Consider the following 20,375-nt stretch of genomic DNA (forward strand, 5'->3'; position numbering starts at 1 on the left):
TGAAATTGGGGTACATGGTAAGAGACTGGTATATTGGGGTTCTTTTTCAGTGGGACAACTGTTTTTGGACTTGCAGGTGGGAGTAATTGGTCTGTTTCCTCTAATTTCCACTTTAGTACCCTAAAATGACCCAATTTATACTTATACCCATTTTTATGTGGGCCAAATTTTATGAGACACTTACAGTATTTTGCCAAAAAAATGGCTTTTTAAAAAAACGCATGTAATGGCCACTTGACCCAATTTAATGACAACACATAGTTTTATTAAAAACACTAACAGACTCCTATAATGTTTTCCTATATTAGTTTGGCTTGTTTGGGGGTACAGGCAGATTTCCCCACCTTCTCCTATACTTGTCTCTGCTTTTGCAATCTAGAATTATTGCGCAAATCCCGTTATCGCCATTTTGGAATTGGATAGGTGTGATAAACCGGAGTGTGCAAGCTGCGATAAGCCAATGTTTTGGGAGATAAGTGTGATAACTTTAGCCGTGATCGTGGATTGCATTATCGTGGCTATTTGGATACCACCCATATTGTTTATTGTCAATTAATATTTTTTTAACATGCTATTTATTATATTCTTTTGTTGTTGTATTTTTCTGTATATGTGTTTATCAATATTTATAAGGACTTATTGTTGTATTTTTTTATTTTCTGTAGTATACAGTATGTTTTACATTTTGTTATCAATTAATTTAATACATAAAATATATTTTTAATTAATCACATAAGATATTTGAGTGTGCAATGCAGGGTCTTTAGTGATTTTACTATTTTTTATATTTTTTTCTATCTCTTCTAAAAAATGTTTTGCTTATATTGTTTATAATGTTGAGGGATTTATTGTATAAAGAAGAAAGCAATCTATTTAAATATGGAGAGCTTCCCTTTGTATAGTGAATCCTCTTGTATTAGTTAATTACAATGAATAAAAGTTAGGTTTTATATGTACTAGCTTAATAGGTTAATTCTAGTTATGCTATTGAGGACTGTAGTGACCATTGGGTATTATTTTACAGTGGTGCTTGAAACTTTGTGAACCCTTCAGAATTTTCCATATTTCTGCTGAAATTTGGTCTAAAACCACCTTAGAAGTCCCAAAAGTAGATAAATAGAACCAAATCAAAAAAATGAGACAAAAGAAAAATGACTTGCTCATTTTGAATTGAGGAAAATTATCCAATATCACATATCTGTGAGTGGCAAAAGTATGTGAACCATTGCTTTCAGTATATGGTATGACCTTCTTGTGCAGCAATAACTGCATATTAACATTTCTGATAATCATTGATTAGTCTTGAACATCAGTATGGAGGAATTTTACCCCATTCCTCTGCAAAAAAAAAGCTTCAACTCTGTTATGTTGGTGGGTTTCCTCCCATGAACTGCTCGAATCAGGTCCTTCCACAACATTTCGTATGGATTAAGGTCTGGACATTGACTTGGCCATTCCAAAACTTTAAATTTATTCTTCTTTATCCATTCTTTGGTCGAAGGACTTCTGTGCTTTGAGCCATTGTCTTGTGGCATGACCCACGTTCTCTTGAGATGCAGCTCATGGACAGATGCCCTGACATTTTCCTTTAGAATGTTCTGTTATGATTCAGAATTCATTGTCACACCAATGAAGGCAAGTCGTCCTGGGCCAGATGCAGCAAAACAGACCCAAACCATGATACAACACCACCATATTTCACAGATGGTATGAGGTATTTATGCTGGAATGCAGTGTTCTCCTTTCTCCAAACATAATGCTACTCATTCACGCAAAAAAAGCTCTATCTGTCCACAAAACATTGTTCCAATGGCCTTCTCTCTTGTCCAGGTGTTATTTAGCAAACTGCAGACAGGATGCAATGTTCTTTTTGGAGAGCAGAGGTTTTCACCTTGCAATCCTGCCATGCATACTATCGTTTTTCAGTGTCCTCTTAATGGTGGACTCATGAACATTAGCTAATGTGAGCAATGTCTTCATTTTCTTAGGTTACTTTGGATTCCCTTTGACCTTGCAAACTATTAGATGCCTTGATCTTGGCATGATCTTTGTTGGTCAACCACTAATGGGGAGGGTAATAATGGTCTGGAATTTCCTCCTTTTGTAAACATTCTGACTGACTGTTGATTGGTGAAGTCCAAACTCAGTAGAAATGGTTTTATAACCTCTTCTAGACTTATGAGCATCAACAACTCTTCTTCTGAGGTCCTTAGAAATCTCCTCTGTTTGTTGCATGATACACTTCCACAAACATGTTGTGAACATCATACTTTAAAAGATCCCTGTTCTTTTAAAAAGAAATGTTATCCACTCACATCTGATTGTCATCCCATAGCTTGAACATACCTGATTCTAAATATTGAAAATTCCTAAGGGTTCATAAACTCTCAAGCACCACTGTATTACTGGTGCAGTTGTTTGATAATATGATCCTTTTACTAGGAACTGTTGTCTATGCTCTAAATGGGGACACACTGTATTTCCCTGTAACATCCATTATTATGAGTATAGTTATCCATTGTGGCTTCCAGAGAGCTGTGCTGCCAATAGTACATCGGGATTGCCACTTCTGGTTCCAGTTATGTGTTCCACAGCTGTGGAACACCTGTGACTTCTGGTCTGCGAAAGTTGCCTTATTTAAGTGAACTTACAACCTTATTGTTATTAACTCGGCTCTCAAAATTATCTTTGAGCCAAAATGCCACATGCTGCTTGCTTATCATCTCATGATTTATTTTTTCAATGATTGTTTGTCGTTTTGCACCCAATTCCATTTTCTGGAGTGGAAGGAAGTAGCTAGTACAGTGGCTGTATTGATAGCTCAATTGGATTTTGTAAGTGCCCTCTTGCTTGTGTGTGTATATGTATGTATATATTATGTAAAGTGTAGAAAGCCTGGTACTCCATCCTAATAAATTAGTTGCTCACATGCCCTCTGCAAAACAGTAGCATAGAGTAATCGAAATCAGCAGCACTCAGAGACTGGACTTAGTAAATTTAGTGTTTTAAAAACTCACACCATGTTACCAACATTTTGGGGTTGGCACAAATGCAAGGGATTTTACTTACACACTAATTTAACCCCCAGTAACACATATAAATAATGCCCCCTTTTCAGCCCTAGCAGCCCCTCACCATCTTGGGGAACTTCATCTGACACTGCACCAAGCCACATCCCCCCTCAGTGAGGAAGGTCTGATAGCTCCTCCCCTTGTACTGTGTTTTAATAGTAACATAGTAACATATTTACTGAGGTTGAAAAAAGACAATTTGTCCATGGACCTGTTAGTGGTCTCCTACACTGAACGATTTTTAAGACTAATTTTAACTGTGGTGAGTGTTTAGCCGTAAACTAAAATACATCTTTTTTTATTACTATAGTACATGATTTACCCACCACAACCCTGTATATCCTTATCTATTAGGAATTTATCAAGCCCATTTTTAAAAGTAGTGACCGAGTCCACCATCACTACTCTCTCAGGCAGGGAATTCCATATACGCATTGTCCTTACTTTGAAGAAACCTTTCTATCTATTTGTGCAAAACCTCCTTTCCTCCAACCTAAGTGGGTGTCCACGTGTCGTTTTTGATGTGCTTAACAAAACAAATCCCCCGCTAGCTCTGTGTTTTGACCCCGTATATATTTGAAAATGTTAATCATGTCCCCTCATAGTCTCCTTTTTTCCAATGTAAACATGCCTAGTTTAGTAAGCCTTTCCTCATATTCTAGAGTCTCCACTCCCTTTATGAATTTAGTCTCTCATCTTTGAACCTTTTCTAGTTCCAGGATATCCTTTTTGTAGTATGGTGTCCATTATTGTACATAGTATCCAAGAGGTGTCCTCACTAGTGATTTATATAATGAGAGTATAACACTCTCATCCCTACTTTAGGTACTACTGTTAAGTTTGTTATATGTGTGAACACCTAAATCTTCTTCCAGTACAGAATTCCCTGGTTTCTCCCCATTTAGTATGTAGGTAGTGTTCTTATTCTTGCTACCAAAGTGCATTACCTTACATTTTTCTATATTGAACCTCATTCTCCATTTTGAAGCCCATGCTTCCAGTTTAAATAAGTTTTTCTGAAGAGACTCCGCATCCTCCACCAATTTTATAACCTTACACAATTTGGTATTGTCTGCAAAAATTGACACTATGCTCTCTAAACCTGTACTAGATAATTTATGAAAATGTTGAGCAATAGTGGTCCAAGTACAGACCCTTGTGGCACACCGCTGAGTACCTCAGTCCATTTCGAAAAAAAGTTCCATTTACCACAACTTGTTGCTCCCTTTTATCCAACCAATTACTCACCCAAGTGCATAATGTGTTCCCTAGCCCAAGTTCTCTTTAATTGTAGATCAGTCTCATGTGAGGCACTGTATCGAAAGCTTTAGCAAAGTCTAAAAAGATTAAAGCTACCTCTTTACCCTGATCTAGGTTTGTGCTAACTGTTTCATAAAAGCCTATTAGTTAGTTTGGCATGATCAATCCTTCACAAATCCGTGTTGGTTCCAATTTCTATCTCTTAAAATACGTTCCAGGACTTTCCTAACTATAGATGTAAGACTTACTGGTCTATACTTACCCGGGTCAGAATGACTTCCCTTTTTTAATATAGGCAATATTTTTGCTATATGCCAGTGTTTGGGAACCATGCCTTATGTAAGTGAGTCAATGAAAATCAAATATAGGGGTTTTGCTAATTTGGAGTGTAGCTTTTGTGAGAACCCTTGGGTGAATTGTAGTTCCATGAAAACCCTTCGGTGAATACTAATACGATTATTTTTGCACAGCAGCAGTGTCCAAAGACACATCTGTTTATTATTATGAACGGTATCCACCTCTGAATCAGCCACAGTGTTTCATAGCAGAATCTCAGAGAGTGAGTACAGAAGGGAAGAGGTCAGGAAAGAAAAAGATAGATTTAAGTATCATTAGCATATAGATAATATTGTAAGTTGAAAGAATGAATATGATTACCTAAAGAGGATGTATAAAGAGAGAAAAGGAGAGGTTCAAGAACAGAACCTTGGTGGACACCTACTGTTAGGAGAAGTGTGAGAGAGGTGGAGTTATGAGAGGAGACAAAGAAGCTACAGTCAGAAAGGAGCAAGCAGTATAATGCAGGCAAATTGAGTGAAGGATTTGCAGGAGGAGAGGGTGGTCCACAGTATAAATAACAGCATAAAGATCATGGAGAATAAGCAGAGAGCAGTGGCCCTTGAATTTGGCAGCATGGAGGTCATTGCAGAATTAGTGAGTGCAGTTTCAGTGGAGTGAAGAGGATGGAAGCCAGACTGAAATGTGTCAAGCAAGGAGTGCGAGGAAAGATAGACAGTAAGGCAGTTGTAGACAATACACTCAAGGACTTTGGAGGAAAAAGGGAGGAAATTGAAAGGTCGGTAGTTGGAGAGAGTGGCTCAAGGGCAGGTTTTTTAAGAATAGTGGAGACATGGACATGCTTTAAAGCAGAGGTGACAGTATCTGTTGAGAGGGAGATATTGAAGAGATGTGCAAGATGGGAACAGGCAGAGAGAGGTAGTGAAGCAGGCAGCAGTAAGGTCTATTTGGGGATCAGGAAAGGGGGAACACCAGATGAGAGTGACTACTTCATCTCCAAATACAGTGAGAAAAGAAGTCAGAGTTGATTACAGTATATGGATGGGGAGGGGTAGTTGTAAGGGAAAGGATGGAGTGGGTTGTTGAGGGTATGTTGGGAAATGATGTCCTGGCATATGTAGTCAATTTTGGACGTGAAGTGGATGGCAAAGTCAAGGACAGAGAGTGAAGAAGAGAGTTGAGTCAGGGAGGGGCAGAGAAGAGAGTTGACAGTCACAAAGAGACACCAGAGTTCAAAGACTGGGAGGAGATCAGGTTATTGAAGAACTATTGTTTAGAGATGAAAAGGGCAGCAATGTTGGATGACAGCATAAGTGTGGAATGAAGGAAATCTGCTGAACATGTTTTCAGATATCTAGTGAATTTGGAATGCCTGGGTTCAGGTGGTGATCTTTGAAGGTGAATAGTGGTTGCTGGAACACGAGACAAGAACAGAAATAATGGAGGCATAGTATAGGGAAGTGGCTTGTTCATGATAGGAGGACATCAATTGGGATGTTGAGATCACCTAAGATAATGGAGGTAATATCTGATTAGAGGAATTGAATGGGCCAAGAAGCAAAGTGATTGAGGAATTTGGTGGGATTGCTAGGAGAATTGTAAATTACAGCTACTCAAAGATGGACAAGTTGAGGTGTATTTATCTAATAGCTGACCAGCCTGTACAGAGGCTTGGTCAGCTATTAGAGACTAGAGGCGGGATGTAATAGCATCCGAGTTTCCTGAGGTGCGTGATGCCAGCCAAACGCATACATTTTTTTTTTAAAGCAGCAGTCATCTATAAAGCATGGCTTTGGTTATGCCTTGTAAATGAGAGCCGCTTTTCAAAAAAGTCACCTTTTGGCCAGCAACCCACTCCTCTGGCAAACTCTAGTGCTATTACATCCCTCCTCATGTATCTTACCCTCTAATAGAGTGTATAATTTGAGTGCACTATCTGGAACCTGACATTATAGGAGAGGGTGGAGCCCTTTGGCAGTGCGCGCCCACCGGGGATTTCCCCTGTACCCCTCTTGGCCAGTCTAACCCTTCTGAGATGTTTACAAATGCCTTTGCAGCATAATTTAGAATGCAGTGGCTGTGTAATATCATGCAAATATCACTGCTGCCGAGATCTGTATTAAGATGCCCACTGGGCGTGTCTTAGTTTCACTTGTTGTACAGTATATGAACCATCGGGTGATAATATACCTTGTGATTAATCCTATGGTGGTGCAGCATGGCCATCTGAAGTAAGATGCTGGGGCCATGTTTACTGCATATGGGATCGCAGCCACAAAGTTTCCCACACCCCTGAAACACTTGTGACATGCTTGCATGTGAGACACCAATCACCCATTACCTCCCACAAATGCTTCCTTTCTGACAAGTTTGTTTTTTATATATAAATCCTCACCGCAACAAGTTCCACAAGATCATCACTGCCAGGAGCAGGCTCAATGGAAAAAAATGTTCTACTGGGCACAAAATCAACATTGCGTCCATCTTTGAATCAGGCACTAAAATGCTAGGCTGTGCATATCCAATTCATATTTTCACACTCTTGGATTTGTTACACACAGCAGCTACACACCAACACACCAGTACTGTACTATACTATGGAATCAAGATGTCCTCTTCTTCTGCAATGCTGGTAGTATAACTGTGCATTATGCTGCGTGGTGGGACACATGGCTTGCTATTGCCATATGAATCGTCACTAATTTCTTGAGTGTCTTCTCAGATTAGTGTCTATTGCCCTGCTGCAGCACACAATGCTCTAGTGGTGTATGTGGTAAGCGTAACACTTGCTTTTGTCATATTAACAATACAAAACAATTGCAAACTAATTCAAATATTGAGGAAAAAGAACAAGGCCAGATTAACAACAGAGCAGATGGGGCTAAAGCTCCAGGCCTCCATATAAATATAGGCCCACCATCATGACATGCTGATGACCAGCTGTTTCTGTAAGATACTGTACCACACAGTCAGCCATAAATCCTAAATATTAAAATTGTATTTCTGGTTTAAAAATTTTCATATTTTTCAGTTTTTTTATACTTAGAAAGACATTGTGGCTGATATTGTAGGGATGTATACACTAGAGATGTGCACTTGAAATTTTTCGGGTTTTGTGTTTTGGTTTTTGGTTCGGTTCCGCGGCCGTGTTTTGGGTTCGACCGCGTTTTGGCAAAACCTCACCGAATTTTTTTTGTCGGATTCGGGTGTGTTTTGGATTCGGGTGTTTTTTTCAAAAAACACTAAAAAACAGCTTAAATCATATAATTTGGGGGTCATTTTGATCCCAAAGTATTATTAACCTCAAAAACCATAATTTCCACTCATTTCAGTCTATTCTGAATACCTCACACCTCACAATATTATTTTTAGTCCTAAAATTTGCACCGAGGTCGCTGGATGACTAAGCTAAGTGACCCTAGTGGCCGACACAAACACCGGGCCCATCTAGGAGTGGCACTGCAGTGTCACGCAGGATGGCCCTTCCAAAAAACACTCCCCAAACAGCACATGACGCAAAGAAAAAAAGAGGCGCAATGAGGTAGCTGTGTGAGTAAGATAAGCGACCCTAGTGGCCGACACAAACACCGGGCTCATCTAGGAGTGGCACTGCAGTGTCACGCAGGATGGCCCTTCCAAAAAACACTCCCCAAACAGCACATGACGCAAAGAAGAAAAAAAAGAGGCGCAATGAGGTAGCTGTGTGAGTAAGATAAGCGACCCTAGTGGCCGACACAAACACCGGGCCCATCTAGGAGTGGCACTGCAGTGTCACGCAGGATGGCCCTTCCAAAAAACACTCCCCAAACAGCACATGACGCAAAGAAAAAAAGAGGCGCAATGAGGTAGCTGTGTGAGTAAGATAAGCGACCCTAGTGGCCGACACAAACACCGGGCCCATCTAGGAGTGGCACTGCAGTGTCACGCAGGATGGCCCTTCCAAAAAACACTCCCCAAACAGCACATGACGCAAAGAAAAAAAGAGGCGCAATGAGGTAGCTGTGTGAGTAAGATAAGCGACCCTAGTGGCCGACACAAACACCGGGCCCATCTAGGAGTGGCACTGCAGTGTCACGCAGGATGGCCCTTCCAAAAAACACTCCCCAAACAGCACATGATGCAAAGAAAAATTAAAGAAAAAAGAGGTGCAAGATGGAATTGTCCTTGGGCCCTCCCACCCACCCTTATGTTGTATAAACAGGACATGCACACTTTAACCAACCCATCATTTCAGTGACAGGGTCTGCCACACGACTGTGACTGAAATGACGGGTTGGTTTGGACCCCCACCAAAAAAGAAGCAATTAATCTCTCCTTGCACAAACTGGCTCTACAGAGGCAAGATGTCCACCTCATCATCATCCTCCGATATATCACCGTGTACATCCCCCTCCTCACAGATTATCAATTCGTCCCCACTGGAATCCACCATCTCAGCTCCCTGTGTACTTTGTGGAGGCAATTGCTGCTGGTCAATGTCTCCACGGAGGAATTGATTATAATTCATTTTAATGAACATCATCTTCTCCACATTTTCTGGATGTAACCTCGTACGCCGATTGCTGACAAGGTGAGCGGCGGCACTAAACACTCTTTCGGAGTACACACTTGTGGGAGGGCAACTTAGGTAGAATAAAGCCAGTTTGTGCAATGGCTTCCAAATTGCCTCTTTTTCCTGCCAGTATAAGTATGGACTGTGTGACGTGCCTACTTGGATGCGGTCACTCATATAATCCTCCACCATTCTTTCAATGGGGAGAGAATCATATGCAGTGACAGTAGACGACATGTCCGTAATCGTTGACAGGTCCTTCAGTCCGGACCAGATGTCAGCATCAGCAGTCGCTCCAGACTGCCCTGCATCACCGCCAGCGGGTGGGCTCGGAATTCTGAGCCTTTTCCTCGCACCCCCAGTTGCGGGAGAATGTGAAGGAGGAGATGTTGACAGGTCGGGTTCCGCTTGACTTGACAATTTTCTCACCAGCAGGTCTTTGAACCCCAGAAGACTTGTGTCTGCCGGAAAGAGAGATCCAAGGTAGGTTTTAAATCTAGGATCGAGCACGGTGGCCAAAATGTAGTGCTCTGATTTCAACAGATTGACCACCCGTGAATCCTTGTTAAGCGAATTAAGGGCTCCATCCACAAGTCCCACATGCCTAGCGGAATCGCTCCGTGTTAGCTCCTCCTGCAATGTCTCCAGCCTCTTCTGCAAAAGCCTGATGAGGGGAATGACCTGACTCAGGCTGGCAGTGTCTGAACTGACTTCACGTGTGGCAAGTTCAAAGGGCAGCAGAACCTTGCACAACGTTGAAATCATTCTCCACTGCGCTTGAGACAGGTGCATTCCACCTCCTATATCGTGCTGAATTGTATAGGCTTGAATGGCCTATTGCTGCTCCTCCAACCACTGAAGCATATATAGGGTTGAATTCCACCTCGTTACCACTTCTTACTTCAGATGATGGCAGGGCAGGTTCAGGCGTTTTTGGTGTTGCTCCAGTATTCTGTACGTGGTGCCTGTACGCCGAAAGTGTACCGCAATTCTTCTGGCCACCGACAGGATCTCTTGCACGCCCCTGTCGTTTTTTAAAAAATTCTGCACCACCAAATTCAAAGTATGTGCAAAACATGGGACGTTCTGGAATTTGCCCAGATTTAATGCACACACAATATTGCTGGCATTGTCCGATGCCACAAATCCACAGGAGAGTCCAATTGGGGTAAGCCATTCCGCGATGATCTTCCTCAGTTGCTGTAAGAGGTTTTCAGCTGTGTGCGTATTCTGGAAACCGGTGATACAAAGCGTAGCCTGCCTAGGAAAGAGTTGGCGTTTGCGAGATGCTGCTACTGGTGCCGCCGCTGCTGTTCTTGCGGCGGGAGTCCATACATCTACCCAGTGGGCTGTCACAGTCATATAGTCCTGACCCTGCCCTGCTCCACTTTCCACATGTCCGTGGTTAAGTGGACATTGGGTACAGCTGCATTTTTTAGGACACTGGTGACTCTTTTTCTGAGGTCTGTGTACATTTTCGGTATCGCCTGCCGAGAGAAATGGAACCTAGATGGTATTTGGTACCGGGGACACAGTACCTCCAACAAGTCTCTAGTTGGCTCTGCAGTAATGATGGATACCGGAACCACATTTCTCACCACCCAGGATGCCAAGGCCTCAGTTATCCGCTTTGCAGCAGGATGACTGCTGTGATATTTCATCTTCCTCGCAAAGGACTGTTGGACAGTCAATTGCTTGGTGGAAGTAGTAAAAGTGGTCTTACGATTTCCCCTCTGGGATGACCATCGACTCCCAGCAGCAACAACAGCAGCGCCAGCAGCAGTAGGCGTTACACGCAAGGATGCATCGGAGGAATCCCAGGCAGGAGAGGAATCGTCAGAATTGCCAGTGACATGGCCTGCAGGACTATTGGCATTCCTGGGGAAGGAGGAAATTGACACTGAGGGAGTTGGTGGGGTGGTTTGCGTGAGCTTGGTTACAAGAGGAAGGGATTTACTGGTCAGTGGACTGCTTCCGCTGTCGCCCAAAGTTTTTGAACTTGTCACTGACTTATTATGAATGCGCTGCAGGTGACGTATAAGGGAGGATGTTCCGAGGTGGTTAACGTCCTTACCCCTACTTATTACAGCTTGACAAAGGCAACACACGGCTTGACAAATGTTGTCCGCATTTCTGTTGAAATACTTCCACACCGAAGAGCTGATTTTTTTGGTATTTTCACCAGGCATGTCAACGGCCATATTCCTCCCACGGACAACAGGTGTCTCCCCGGGTGCCTGACTTAAACAAACCATCAGAATCCTCCTTGTCAATTTCCTCCCCAGCGCCAGCAACACCCATATCCTCCTCATCCTGGTGTACTTCAACACTGACATCTTCAATCTGACTATCAGGAACTGGACTGCGGGTGCTCCTTTCAGCACTTGCAGGGGGCGTGCAAATGGTGGAAGGCGCATGCTCTTCACGTCCAGTGTTGGGAAGGTCAGGCATCGCAACCGACACAATTGGACTCTCCTTGTGGATTTGGGATTTCGAAGAACGCACAGTTCTTTGCGGTGCTTTTGCCAGCTTGAGTCTTTTCATTTCTCTAGCGAGAGGCTGAGTGCTTCCATCCTCATGTGAAGCTGAACCACTAGCCATGAACATAGGCCAGGGCCTCAGCCGTTCCTTGCCACTCCGTGTGGTAAATGGCATATTGGCATGTTTACGCTTCTCCGACAATTTTATTTTAGATGTTGGAGTCCTTTTTTTACTGATATTTGGTGTTTTGGATTTGACATGCTCTGTACTATGACATTGGGCATCGGCCTTGGCAGACGACGTTGCTGGCATTTCATCGTCTCGGCCATGACTAGTGGCAGCAGCTTCAGCACGAGGTGGAAGTGGATCTTGATCTTTCCCTAATTTTGGAACCTCAACATTTTTCTTCTCCATATTTTAATAGGCACAACTAAAAGGCACCTCAGGTAAACAATGGAGATGGATGGATACTAGTATACTTATGGATGGACGAGCGACTGCCGACACAGAGGTAGCTACAGCCGTGGACTACCGTACTGTGTCTGCTGCTAATATAGACTGGATGATAATGAGATGAAATCAATATATATATATATATATATATAATATCACTAGTACTGCTGCCGGACAGGTATATATATTTATTATGTAATGACTGATGACGGACCTGCTGGACACTGTCAGCTCAGCAGCACCGCAGACTGCTACAGTAAGCTACTATAGTAGTATGTATAAAGAAGAAAGAAAAAAAAAACCACGGGTAGGTGGTATACATTTATGGATGGACGAGCGACTGCCGACACAGAGGTAGCTACAGCCATGGACTACCGTACTGTGTCTGCTGCTAATATAGACTGGATGATAATGAGATGAAATCAATATATATATATATATAATATCACACTAGTACTGCAGCCGGACAGGTAGATATATTTATTATGTAATGACTGATGACGGACCTGCTGGACACTGTCAGCTCAGCAGCACCGCAGACTGCTACAGTAAGCTACTATAGTAGTATGTATAAAGAAGAAAGAAAAAAAACCACGGGTAGGTGGTATACAATTATGGATGGACGAGCGACTGCCGACACAGAGGTAGCTACAGCCGTGGACTACCGTACTGTGTCTGCTGCTAATATAGACTGGATGATAATGAGATGAAATCAATATATATATATATATAATATCACACTAGTACTGCAGCCGGACAGGTAGATATATTTATTATGTAATGACTGATGACGGACCTGCTGGACACTGTCAGCTCAGCAGCACCGCAGACTGCTACAGTAAGCTACTATAGTAGTATGTATAAAGAAGAAAGAAAAAGAAAAAAAACACGGGTAGGTGGTATACAATTATGGATGGACGAGCGACTGCCGACACAGAGGTAGCTACAGCCGTGGACTACCGTACTGTGTCTGCTGCTAATATAGACTGGATGATAATGAGATGAAATCAATATATATATATATATATATAATATCACACTAGTACTGCAGCCGGACAGGTAGATATATTTATTATGTAATGACTGATGACGGACCTGCTGGACACTGTCAGCTCAGCAGCACCGCAGACTGCTACAGTAAGCTACTATAGTAGTATGTATAAAGAAGAAAGAAAAAAAAAAAAACACGGGTAGGTGGTATACAATTATGGATGGACGAGCGACTGCCGACACAGAGGTAGCTACAGCCGTGGACTACCGTACTGTGTCTGCTGCTAATATAGACTGGATGATAATGAGATGAAATCAATATATATATATAATATCACTAGTACTGCAGCCGGACAGGTATATATATTTATTATGTAATGACTGATGACAGACCTGCTGGACACTGTCAGCTCAGCAGCACCGCAGACTGCTACAGTAAGCTACTATAGTAGTATGTATAAAGAAGAAGAAAGAAAAAAAAAAAAAAACGGGTAGGTGGTATACAATATTATATATATATTATATACAATTATATATATATATATATATATATATATATTAAACTGGTGGTGATTATTAAACTGGTGGTCAGGTCACTGGTCACACTATCAGCAACTTGCAAGTAGTACTCCTAAGCAGACAATCACAATATATATTATACTGGTGGTCAGTGTGGTCACAATGGCAGTGTGGCACTCTGGCAGCAAAAGTGTGCACTGTACGTTATATGTACTCCTGAGTCCTGCTCTCAGACTCTAACTGCTCCCCACTGTCAGTGTCTCCCCCACAAGTCAGATATACATTATACAGTCACACTATCTATCTATCACTTCAGCAAGTAGTAGTACTCCTCCTAATGCTCCCCAAAATTACTACTGTGTCTCTCTCTACTCTAGTCTCACTCTCTTCTCTATAAACGGAGAGGACGCCAGCCACGTCCTCTCCCTATGAATCTCAATGCACGTGTGAAAATGGCGGCGACGCGCGGCTCCTTATATAGAATCCGAGTCTCGCGATAGAATCCGAGCCTCGCGAGAATCCGACAGCGGGATGATGACGTTCGGGCGCGCTCGGGTTAACTGAGCAAGGCGGGAAGATCTGAGTCGCTCGGACCCGTGTAAAAAAAACTGAAGTTCGGGCGGGTTCGGTTTCCGAGGAACCGAACCCGCTCATCTCTAGTATACACCCACATGGCTCTGGCCACAACCACTCAGCACTAGTCACACCAACATATCACTGGCCACACCCATACATCACTGGCCACACCCACACATCACTGGCCACACCCACACATCACTGGCCCATTTTGCCCCTAATCTGGCCCAGAAAAATATGCATGGTACTGTAAAGCACATTTTGTATGGTATACCAACTGGGACTACTTGGTGTTGTTTGAGGATAGGTGTAAGTGGACACATCTGTAAATCACAGTCATTTGCTTATTCTGTAACAGTAAACAACCTCTCACTGTGATTAATAACATGACTCTTTATTTCTTTAGACTTATGCAGCTGTCGGTGAGGAGCTGTAGAGAAGACACAATCAACAAGGTTCTTCTACTTTATAAAACAGTGGCCCTCATTCCGAGTTGTTCGCTCGGTATTTTTCATCGCATCGCAGTGAAAATCCGCTTAGTACGCATGCGCAATGTTTGCACTGCGACTGCGCCAAGTAACTTTACTATGAAGAAAGTATTTTTACTCACGGCTTTTTCTTCGCTCCGGCGATCGTAATGTGATTGACAGGAAATGGGTGTTACTGGGCGGAAACACGGCGTTTCAGGGGCGTGTGGCTGAAAACGCTACCGTTTCCGGAAAAAACGCAGGAGTGGCCGGAGAAACGGTGGGAGTGCCTGGGCGAACGCTGGGTGTGTTTGTGACGTCAACCAGGAACGACAAGCACTGAACTGATCGCACAGGCAGAGTAAGTCTGGAGCTACTCTGAAACTGCTAAGTAGTTAGTAATCGCATTATTGCGAATACATCGGTCGCAATTTTAAGAAGCTAAGATTCACTCCCAGTAGGCGGCGGCTTAGCGTGTGTAACTCTGCTAAATTCGCCTTGCGACCGATCAACTCGGAATGAGGGCCCGTATTTAATGTTTTACACCAAATATTTTGGTTGTGCATCCTAAGTGTTTCACTCTGCAAATCTGAGACACAGAACCCAGAACCTGAATGTTATCATCTTTCTGAAAGAAACCCATATTTATTTCCATATGAGTTTTCCAAGGAAGGAGATATCATTATAGGTGGGATATTCACTGTTCATGCTTGGGTGCAAATACTTACATTAAGAAGTGGGCAAAGGAAACTGCGTGTACAGTGTAAGTGACATACTGTAGGGGTACATTCAATAACTGCCGGAAGCTGCCGTCTTATCGGAAAGACGGCAGCTTCCGAGAGTGTTAGGTCGGAAGGGGTTCCAACCTATTCATAACGGCCCCATTTTTTCCGACTTGTCGGAATGCTGTCAGAATGCACGCTGATCGCCGGCTTCAGATTCCGACAATCTCAATCTGACTTTAAAAAAGTCGGATTGAGATGAGGGAGCTGAGAGCAGGAGTTGGGGGGAGCAGTGGGGAGAGCAGGAACCCAGTGGCAGCGTCCATTGGGTCCAGCAAGCGAGGTCCCGCTTGCTGGAGCTGGGTGCATGCTGCCACTGCTCCCCCCATCTCCTCCTCTCCTCCCCCTGTCTGCTCCATCTCCTCCGCTGCTCTCCCCGCTGCTCCTCCCACCGCCGCAGACATCTCCCCACCAGCGATGCTGACAGCTCTCCCCCTGGCACCGCTGACAGCTCCCTCCGATGCCGCTGTCAACACACCGGCAGTTAGGAAACCGGGAATGGCCAAGTTCCTTTCACACCCTCAAATAGCGAATTTTAGTATACTGTACAGTTATGCAAATTTCCAGACGATTCTTGGCCAGTACTCTTGTGCATCAAAAGTGAGCCTCAAAACTTTGAGTGCATGGAAGAGATTTGCCTTGTAGGAGTGCCATGGGAGTGTCATGAAAATAATGCTAGAGTTCTATGTTATTCTGAGTCATATGTACAGTATCCGAATCTTGGTTTTTGGTTTTGTGTCTGTTTCTCCTTTGTGTTTTGGATCTGTATTGGCTTTGCCAAAACCACCCTCACCTTGTTTGGTTTTGGATATGTGGCACTTAAACTTCCAACATGGAAAACAGGGGCAGATTGGGAACTAAAAGGGGCCCTGTAAAATTTTGTACAAGTGGCACGACATGGGCAGCACAAGAGGTATTACATAAAGTTTTGGAGAGCTGTCAAACTTGTTAGGTGGAGGTAGCTGAAGTTGTGATGTAGAGCCAGTAGCCGGGGAAACTACTGCAGGAACAGAAACTACCGAAGCTGGAGACTGTGGGGCCCTAATGGCCGCATGAAGAGCTTTTATCCGGTCGGACATGGTCTGCATGAATTGCACAATCTGTGACTGAGTGGACTCCTGAATCTCCAGGCGTAGCATCGCCTCCGGAGCCCTGGTCATCCGTCGGATCCATGGGGCCAGTGCTTACTGTCAGGACAGGCTGTATTTGTGGATCTGTTGGACTCAGTCCACTTAAAGGAGTGGATGCCCCTGTGTGCTGGAAAGAAGGAGGACGAAGATAATTCCTTCTCATATATTTATTAAGACAACAGAACTGAGAAACTGAGGCAAAAGTTCAGGATTAGGGAACTGCAGAGAAGGAAGTCACTGAATAACACAAGGTGTGAACGAAAAACTGTAACAACCGAATCCTGGATGATGTGCAGACGTGGATGAAGAACTGTGGAAACTGGATGCTGGATGATATGAAGACGTGGACGAAGAACTGTGAACACTGGATGCTGGATGATATGAGGACGTGGATAAAGGACTGTGAAACCTGGATGCTGGATGATATGAAGACGTGGATGAAGGACTGTGAGAGCTGGATACTGGAGTTAGTGAACCGCCATGAGAATCCTGCGAAACCCAAAGGCACTGGTGGTAGAGTGGTCAACCATGACTGGCCCGAGGAGGGCTGGCGGGCATTGTACAGCAAGAGTCTGCTGAAAATTCAGAGATCCTGATGGAACAAATTACAAGAGTCGCACAGAACAACTGCGGGAGCACAGAGCTTGGTACAGAGTAACCACAACAAAGCACTGGCACAGAATGCAATAATCCCAGCCGATTTATAGGCAACATGAAAAACAGGATTGGCTGACACTCACCATTCACGCTAATTGGTGCTACCCTTGGTCTCCAACATCGCCGCTCCCAGCATTGCAGACACGCCAGAGAGCTGCTGGCCACTAGGTCCTACTCCAGCCTCCAGGAAGCCACACTCATGCTGCCTAACCCAGCCACATCCCTGTGCAGCCACGGAGCTGCCGCAGACAGCCTATCGGCAATGGACGGACAGCGGGACCTGCGGCGGCAAGCACATGCTGCCTGACACTCTTGCCCTTATTTGATACTCAGTTCTGTACATTCCTCCTTCCAGTAGAACATCAGAAGGAATGCAAAGGACAACATATTCTGGACTCCAATATGTCCAGAGGCACAGATCAATTTCTAGTTGACTGGAAGATATATGGTCCCAAAGAATGTTGTTGGGTCAAGACCTCAGATAATCATGCTCTTCAGCTTCTTCCAAAAATCAATCAAAAATGTCCTCAAAATCTTTTTGAGGGGAGTTTTGTGCAAACTATAGAGGAGGGAAGTAATTTCACAGTGTGCAGAAGCCCGGGGTTTACTCACTGGGTCTGATGGTGCTGGTCACCCATGTGGTGGCTCCTTCCTGTGGCATCTGCTATGGCTAATAGTATTCCCTGGTCTCAACTTTCCCTGTTTGTATCAAATGGTCACAAAGCCAATGCAGCAGCAACCACAACTCATGCATAGTCTTCCAATAAGCATGACTCCATCAAAGTTGTGGCAGCATCTGAATCAGGCCCCCTTCACATATAAACGTTATGTCACATTTGGCATAAAGGAAGTCCTCTGGTATGTTAAACACAGTGCCTCTGATCTGGGTCTCATCCAATTACAGGTTAGCATACATTAAATCCATCTGTGTTGCAACAACCAATATAGTCTTCCATGAATAATATAAATCATTTCAAGCAATACTGTAGTAAATGTTATGATTTTTAAGCTAAAGAAATAAAGCAAAGTGTATATTTGATATCTAAAAAGCATCACAAACACTTTCCAAAAACAAATAATGAAAATATAATTTAAATAATATGGAGGTATGCATTTAATATAGAAACACATGACTGAAACAAAAAAGATTCCCATTACATTTTTACAGACAGTGAGACCTGCCTTAGATGTCCTGATGAAGAGTGGCCGGATGAGAGAAAATTGAGCTGTATTCCAAAAACTTATGACTTTCTGTCATATGAAAAGGACATTGTGGTTATAATTTTTGCAGTAACAGCTGTATCTTTTTCTGCCATAACATTATTTATATTAGGGAACTTTACTTATTACTGGAACATTCCAATTGTGAAAGCCAATAATCAGTCTGTAAGCCCCATCTTGCTATGCTTCCTCTGTGTGTTCTTGTTTCTTTGCCGGCCGGTGGATGTAACCTGCAGGCTGAAACAGACCTCATTTGGGATTTTCTTCTCCACAGCTGTCTCTTCTGTACTGAGTAAGACAGTCACTGTCTGCATTGCTTTCAAAGCCACCAAACCAGGCAGTCCCTGGAGAAAGCGGATAATACAAAAAATGTCTAATTATGTGGTCATTGTGTGCTCCTCTGTCCAAACTGTGATCTGTGGTATCTGGCTGTCTGTCTTTCCTCTCTACTAGGAGTATGACCATCACTCCTATCAAGGAATGATCATCATTCAGTGTAATAAGGGGTCAGTGATTGGGTTTTACTCTATGTTGGGTTACATGGGGATCCTGGCCACTGTGAGTTTTATTCTGGCTTTCATGGTGAGGACATTACCGGACAGCTTCAATGAGGCCACGTACATTACCTTCAGCATGCTGATGTTCTGCAGTGTCTGGATTACAATGACCCCAGCTAATCTAAGCACCACAGGGCTGTGGAGATATTTGCCATATTGACCTCATGTGCTGGAGTTCTTGGCTGTATATTTTTCTGAAAACTCTATATTTTCCTTATGAAACCTGAACTGAACAAGAGAAAACTCAATATAGAGAAAAAAGTAAATAACTGTATAGAAAACTTATAGGAAAACACAAACACCATTCTTACACATCTATTGTATTTAATGCAATATTGTCAAACATACTAAGTTTTTGACACTGTATTTTTAAGTTTGTATATTTAATGGGTTTGTGTTTATTATTCAACCTTAGTAATAATGCAGTTATAATCACGGATAAAAACCTTTTAATGATATTGTAATCTATTTCTTAAAAGTAATTATTTTTTACAAGCAATCAGATTTCACAAGTACAGTGCAGAACATACTACAAGACATTTCAAAGCAGTGCAGAGCATATTATAGCAGTATTCAGGTCATATACAGATAGAGCCACGCTAATCTGAGGTGGCTCCATTGCAGGCGTGCACTACCGGCGTGACTAGACGTTACATCTGCCTTGTCATGCTGGGAGTGCACATAGACATAAATGAGGAGCTTCTCTATCACAAGCTCACACGTCTGCCTGGACAGAGATGCTATAGTTGCTAGGCGCACCTGGGTCGCCACGACCAGGTACAGACATAGCTATGAGTAGCGTGGCTCTATCTGTTTGCATTGCTGTATAGTCATGATGCTCACAATACATTGCACTGTCAGTAATTCACTTTACTATACTACAGATACTGTATGTAGACTAGGTCAAACTAAAAATACATGACTGTGATAACCAACTGTGGGAAGATTTCAAGTAGCCACAAACTTACAGAGAATAGCAAAATGGAACTATTCAATTGTCCGCAAAAATGGATTTGCTGTAATGTTACCACAAATATCAATTCCCCTACTATGAAAAGTTAGTGATAAAGTTGGGGAAACTCCCAATTTTAAGTTAAAAATGTTAGGATTTGGTTGAGAACACCTGGGACACCGTGCCTGAATGACTAATTATGCACTTAGACTTTTTTTATTTAATTGGGCAACAATGACATCATTTTGAGGTAAAAAGTGCAAAATAATAGATATTGGGGTACAAAGTATGGGACAGGTAGATTGGGGTGCTTTATGAGTGGGACACTTATTTTTAGATGTGTAGGTGGGAGTAATTTGTCTACTGCTTTGAATCTCTTTGTATACAGACTCAGACTCAATTATTCTGCA

The sequence above is a fragment of the Pseudophryne corroboree genome, chromosome 1, assembly GCF_028390025.1.
Source record: "Pseudophryne corroboree isolate aPseCor3 chromosome 1, aPseCor3.hap2, whole genome shotgun sequence".
NCBI classification, from domain to species: domain Eukaryota; kingdom Metazoa; phylum Chordata; class Amphibia; order Anura; family Myobatrachidae; genus Pseudophryne; species Pseudophryne corroboree.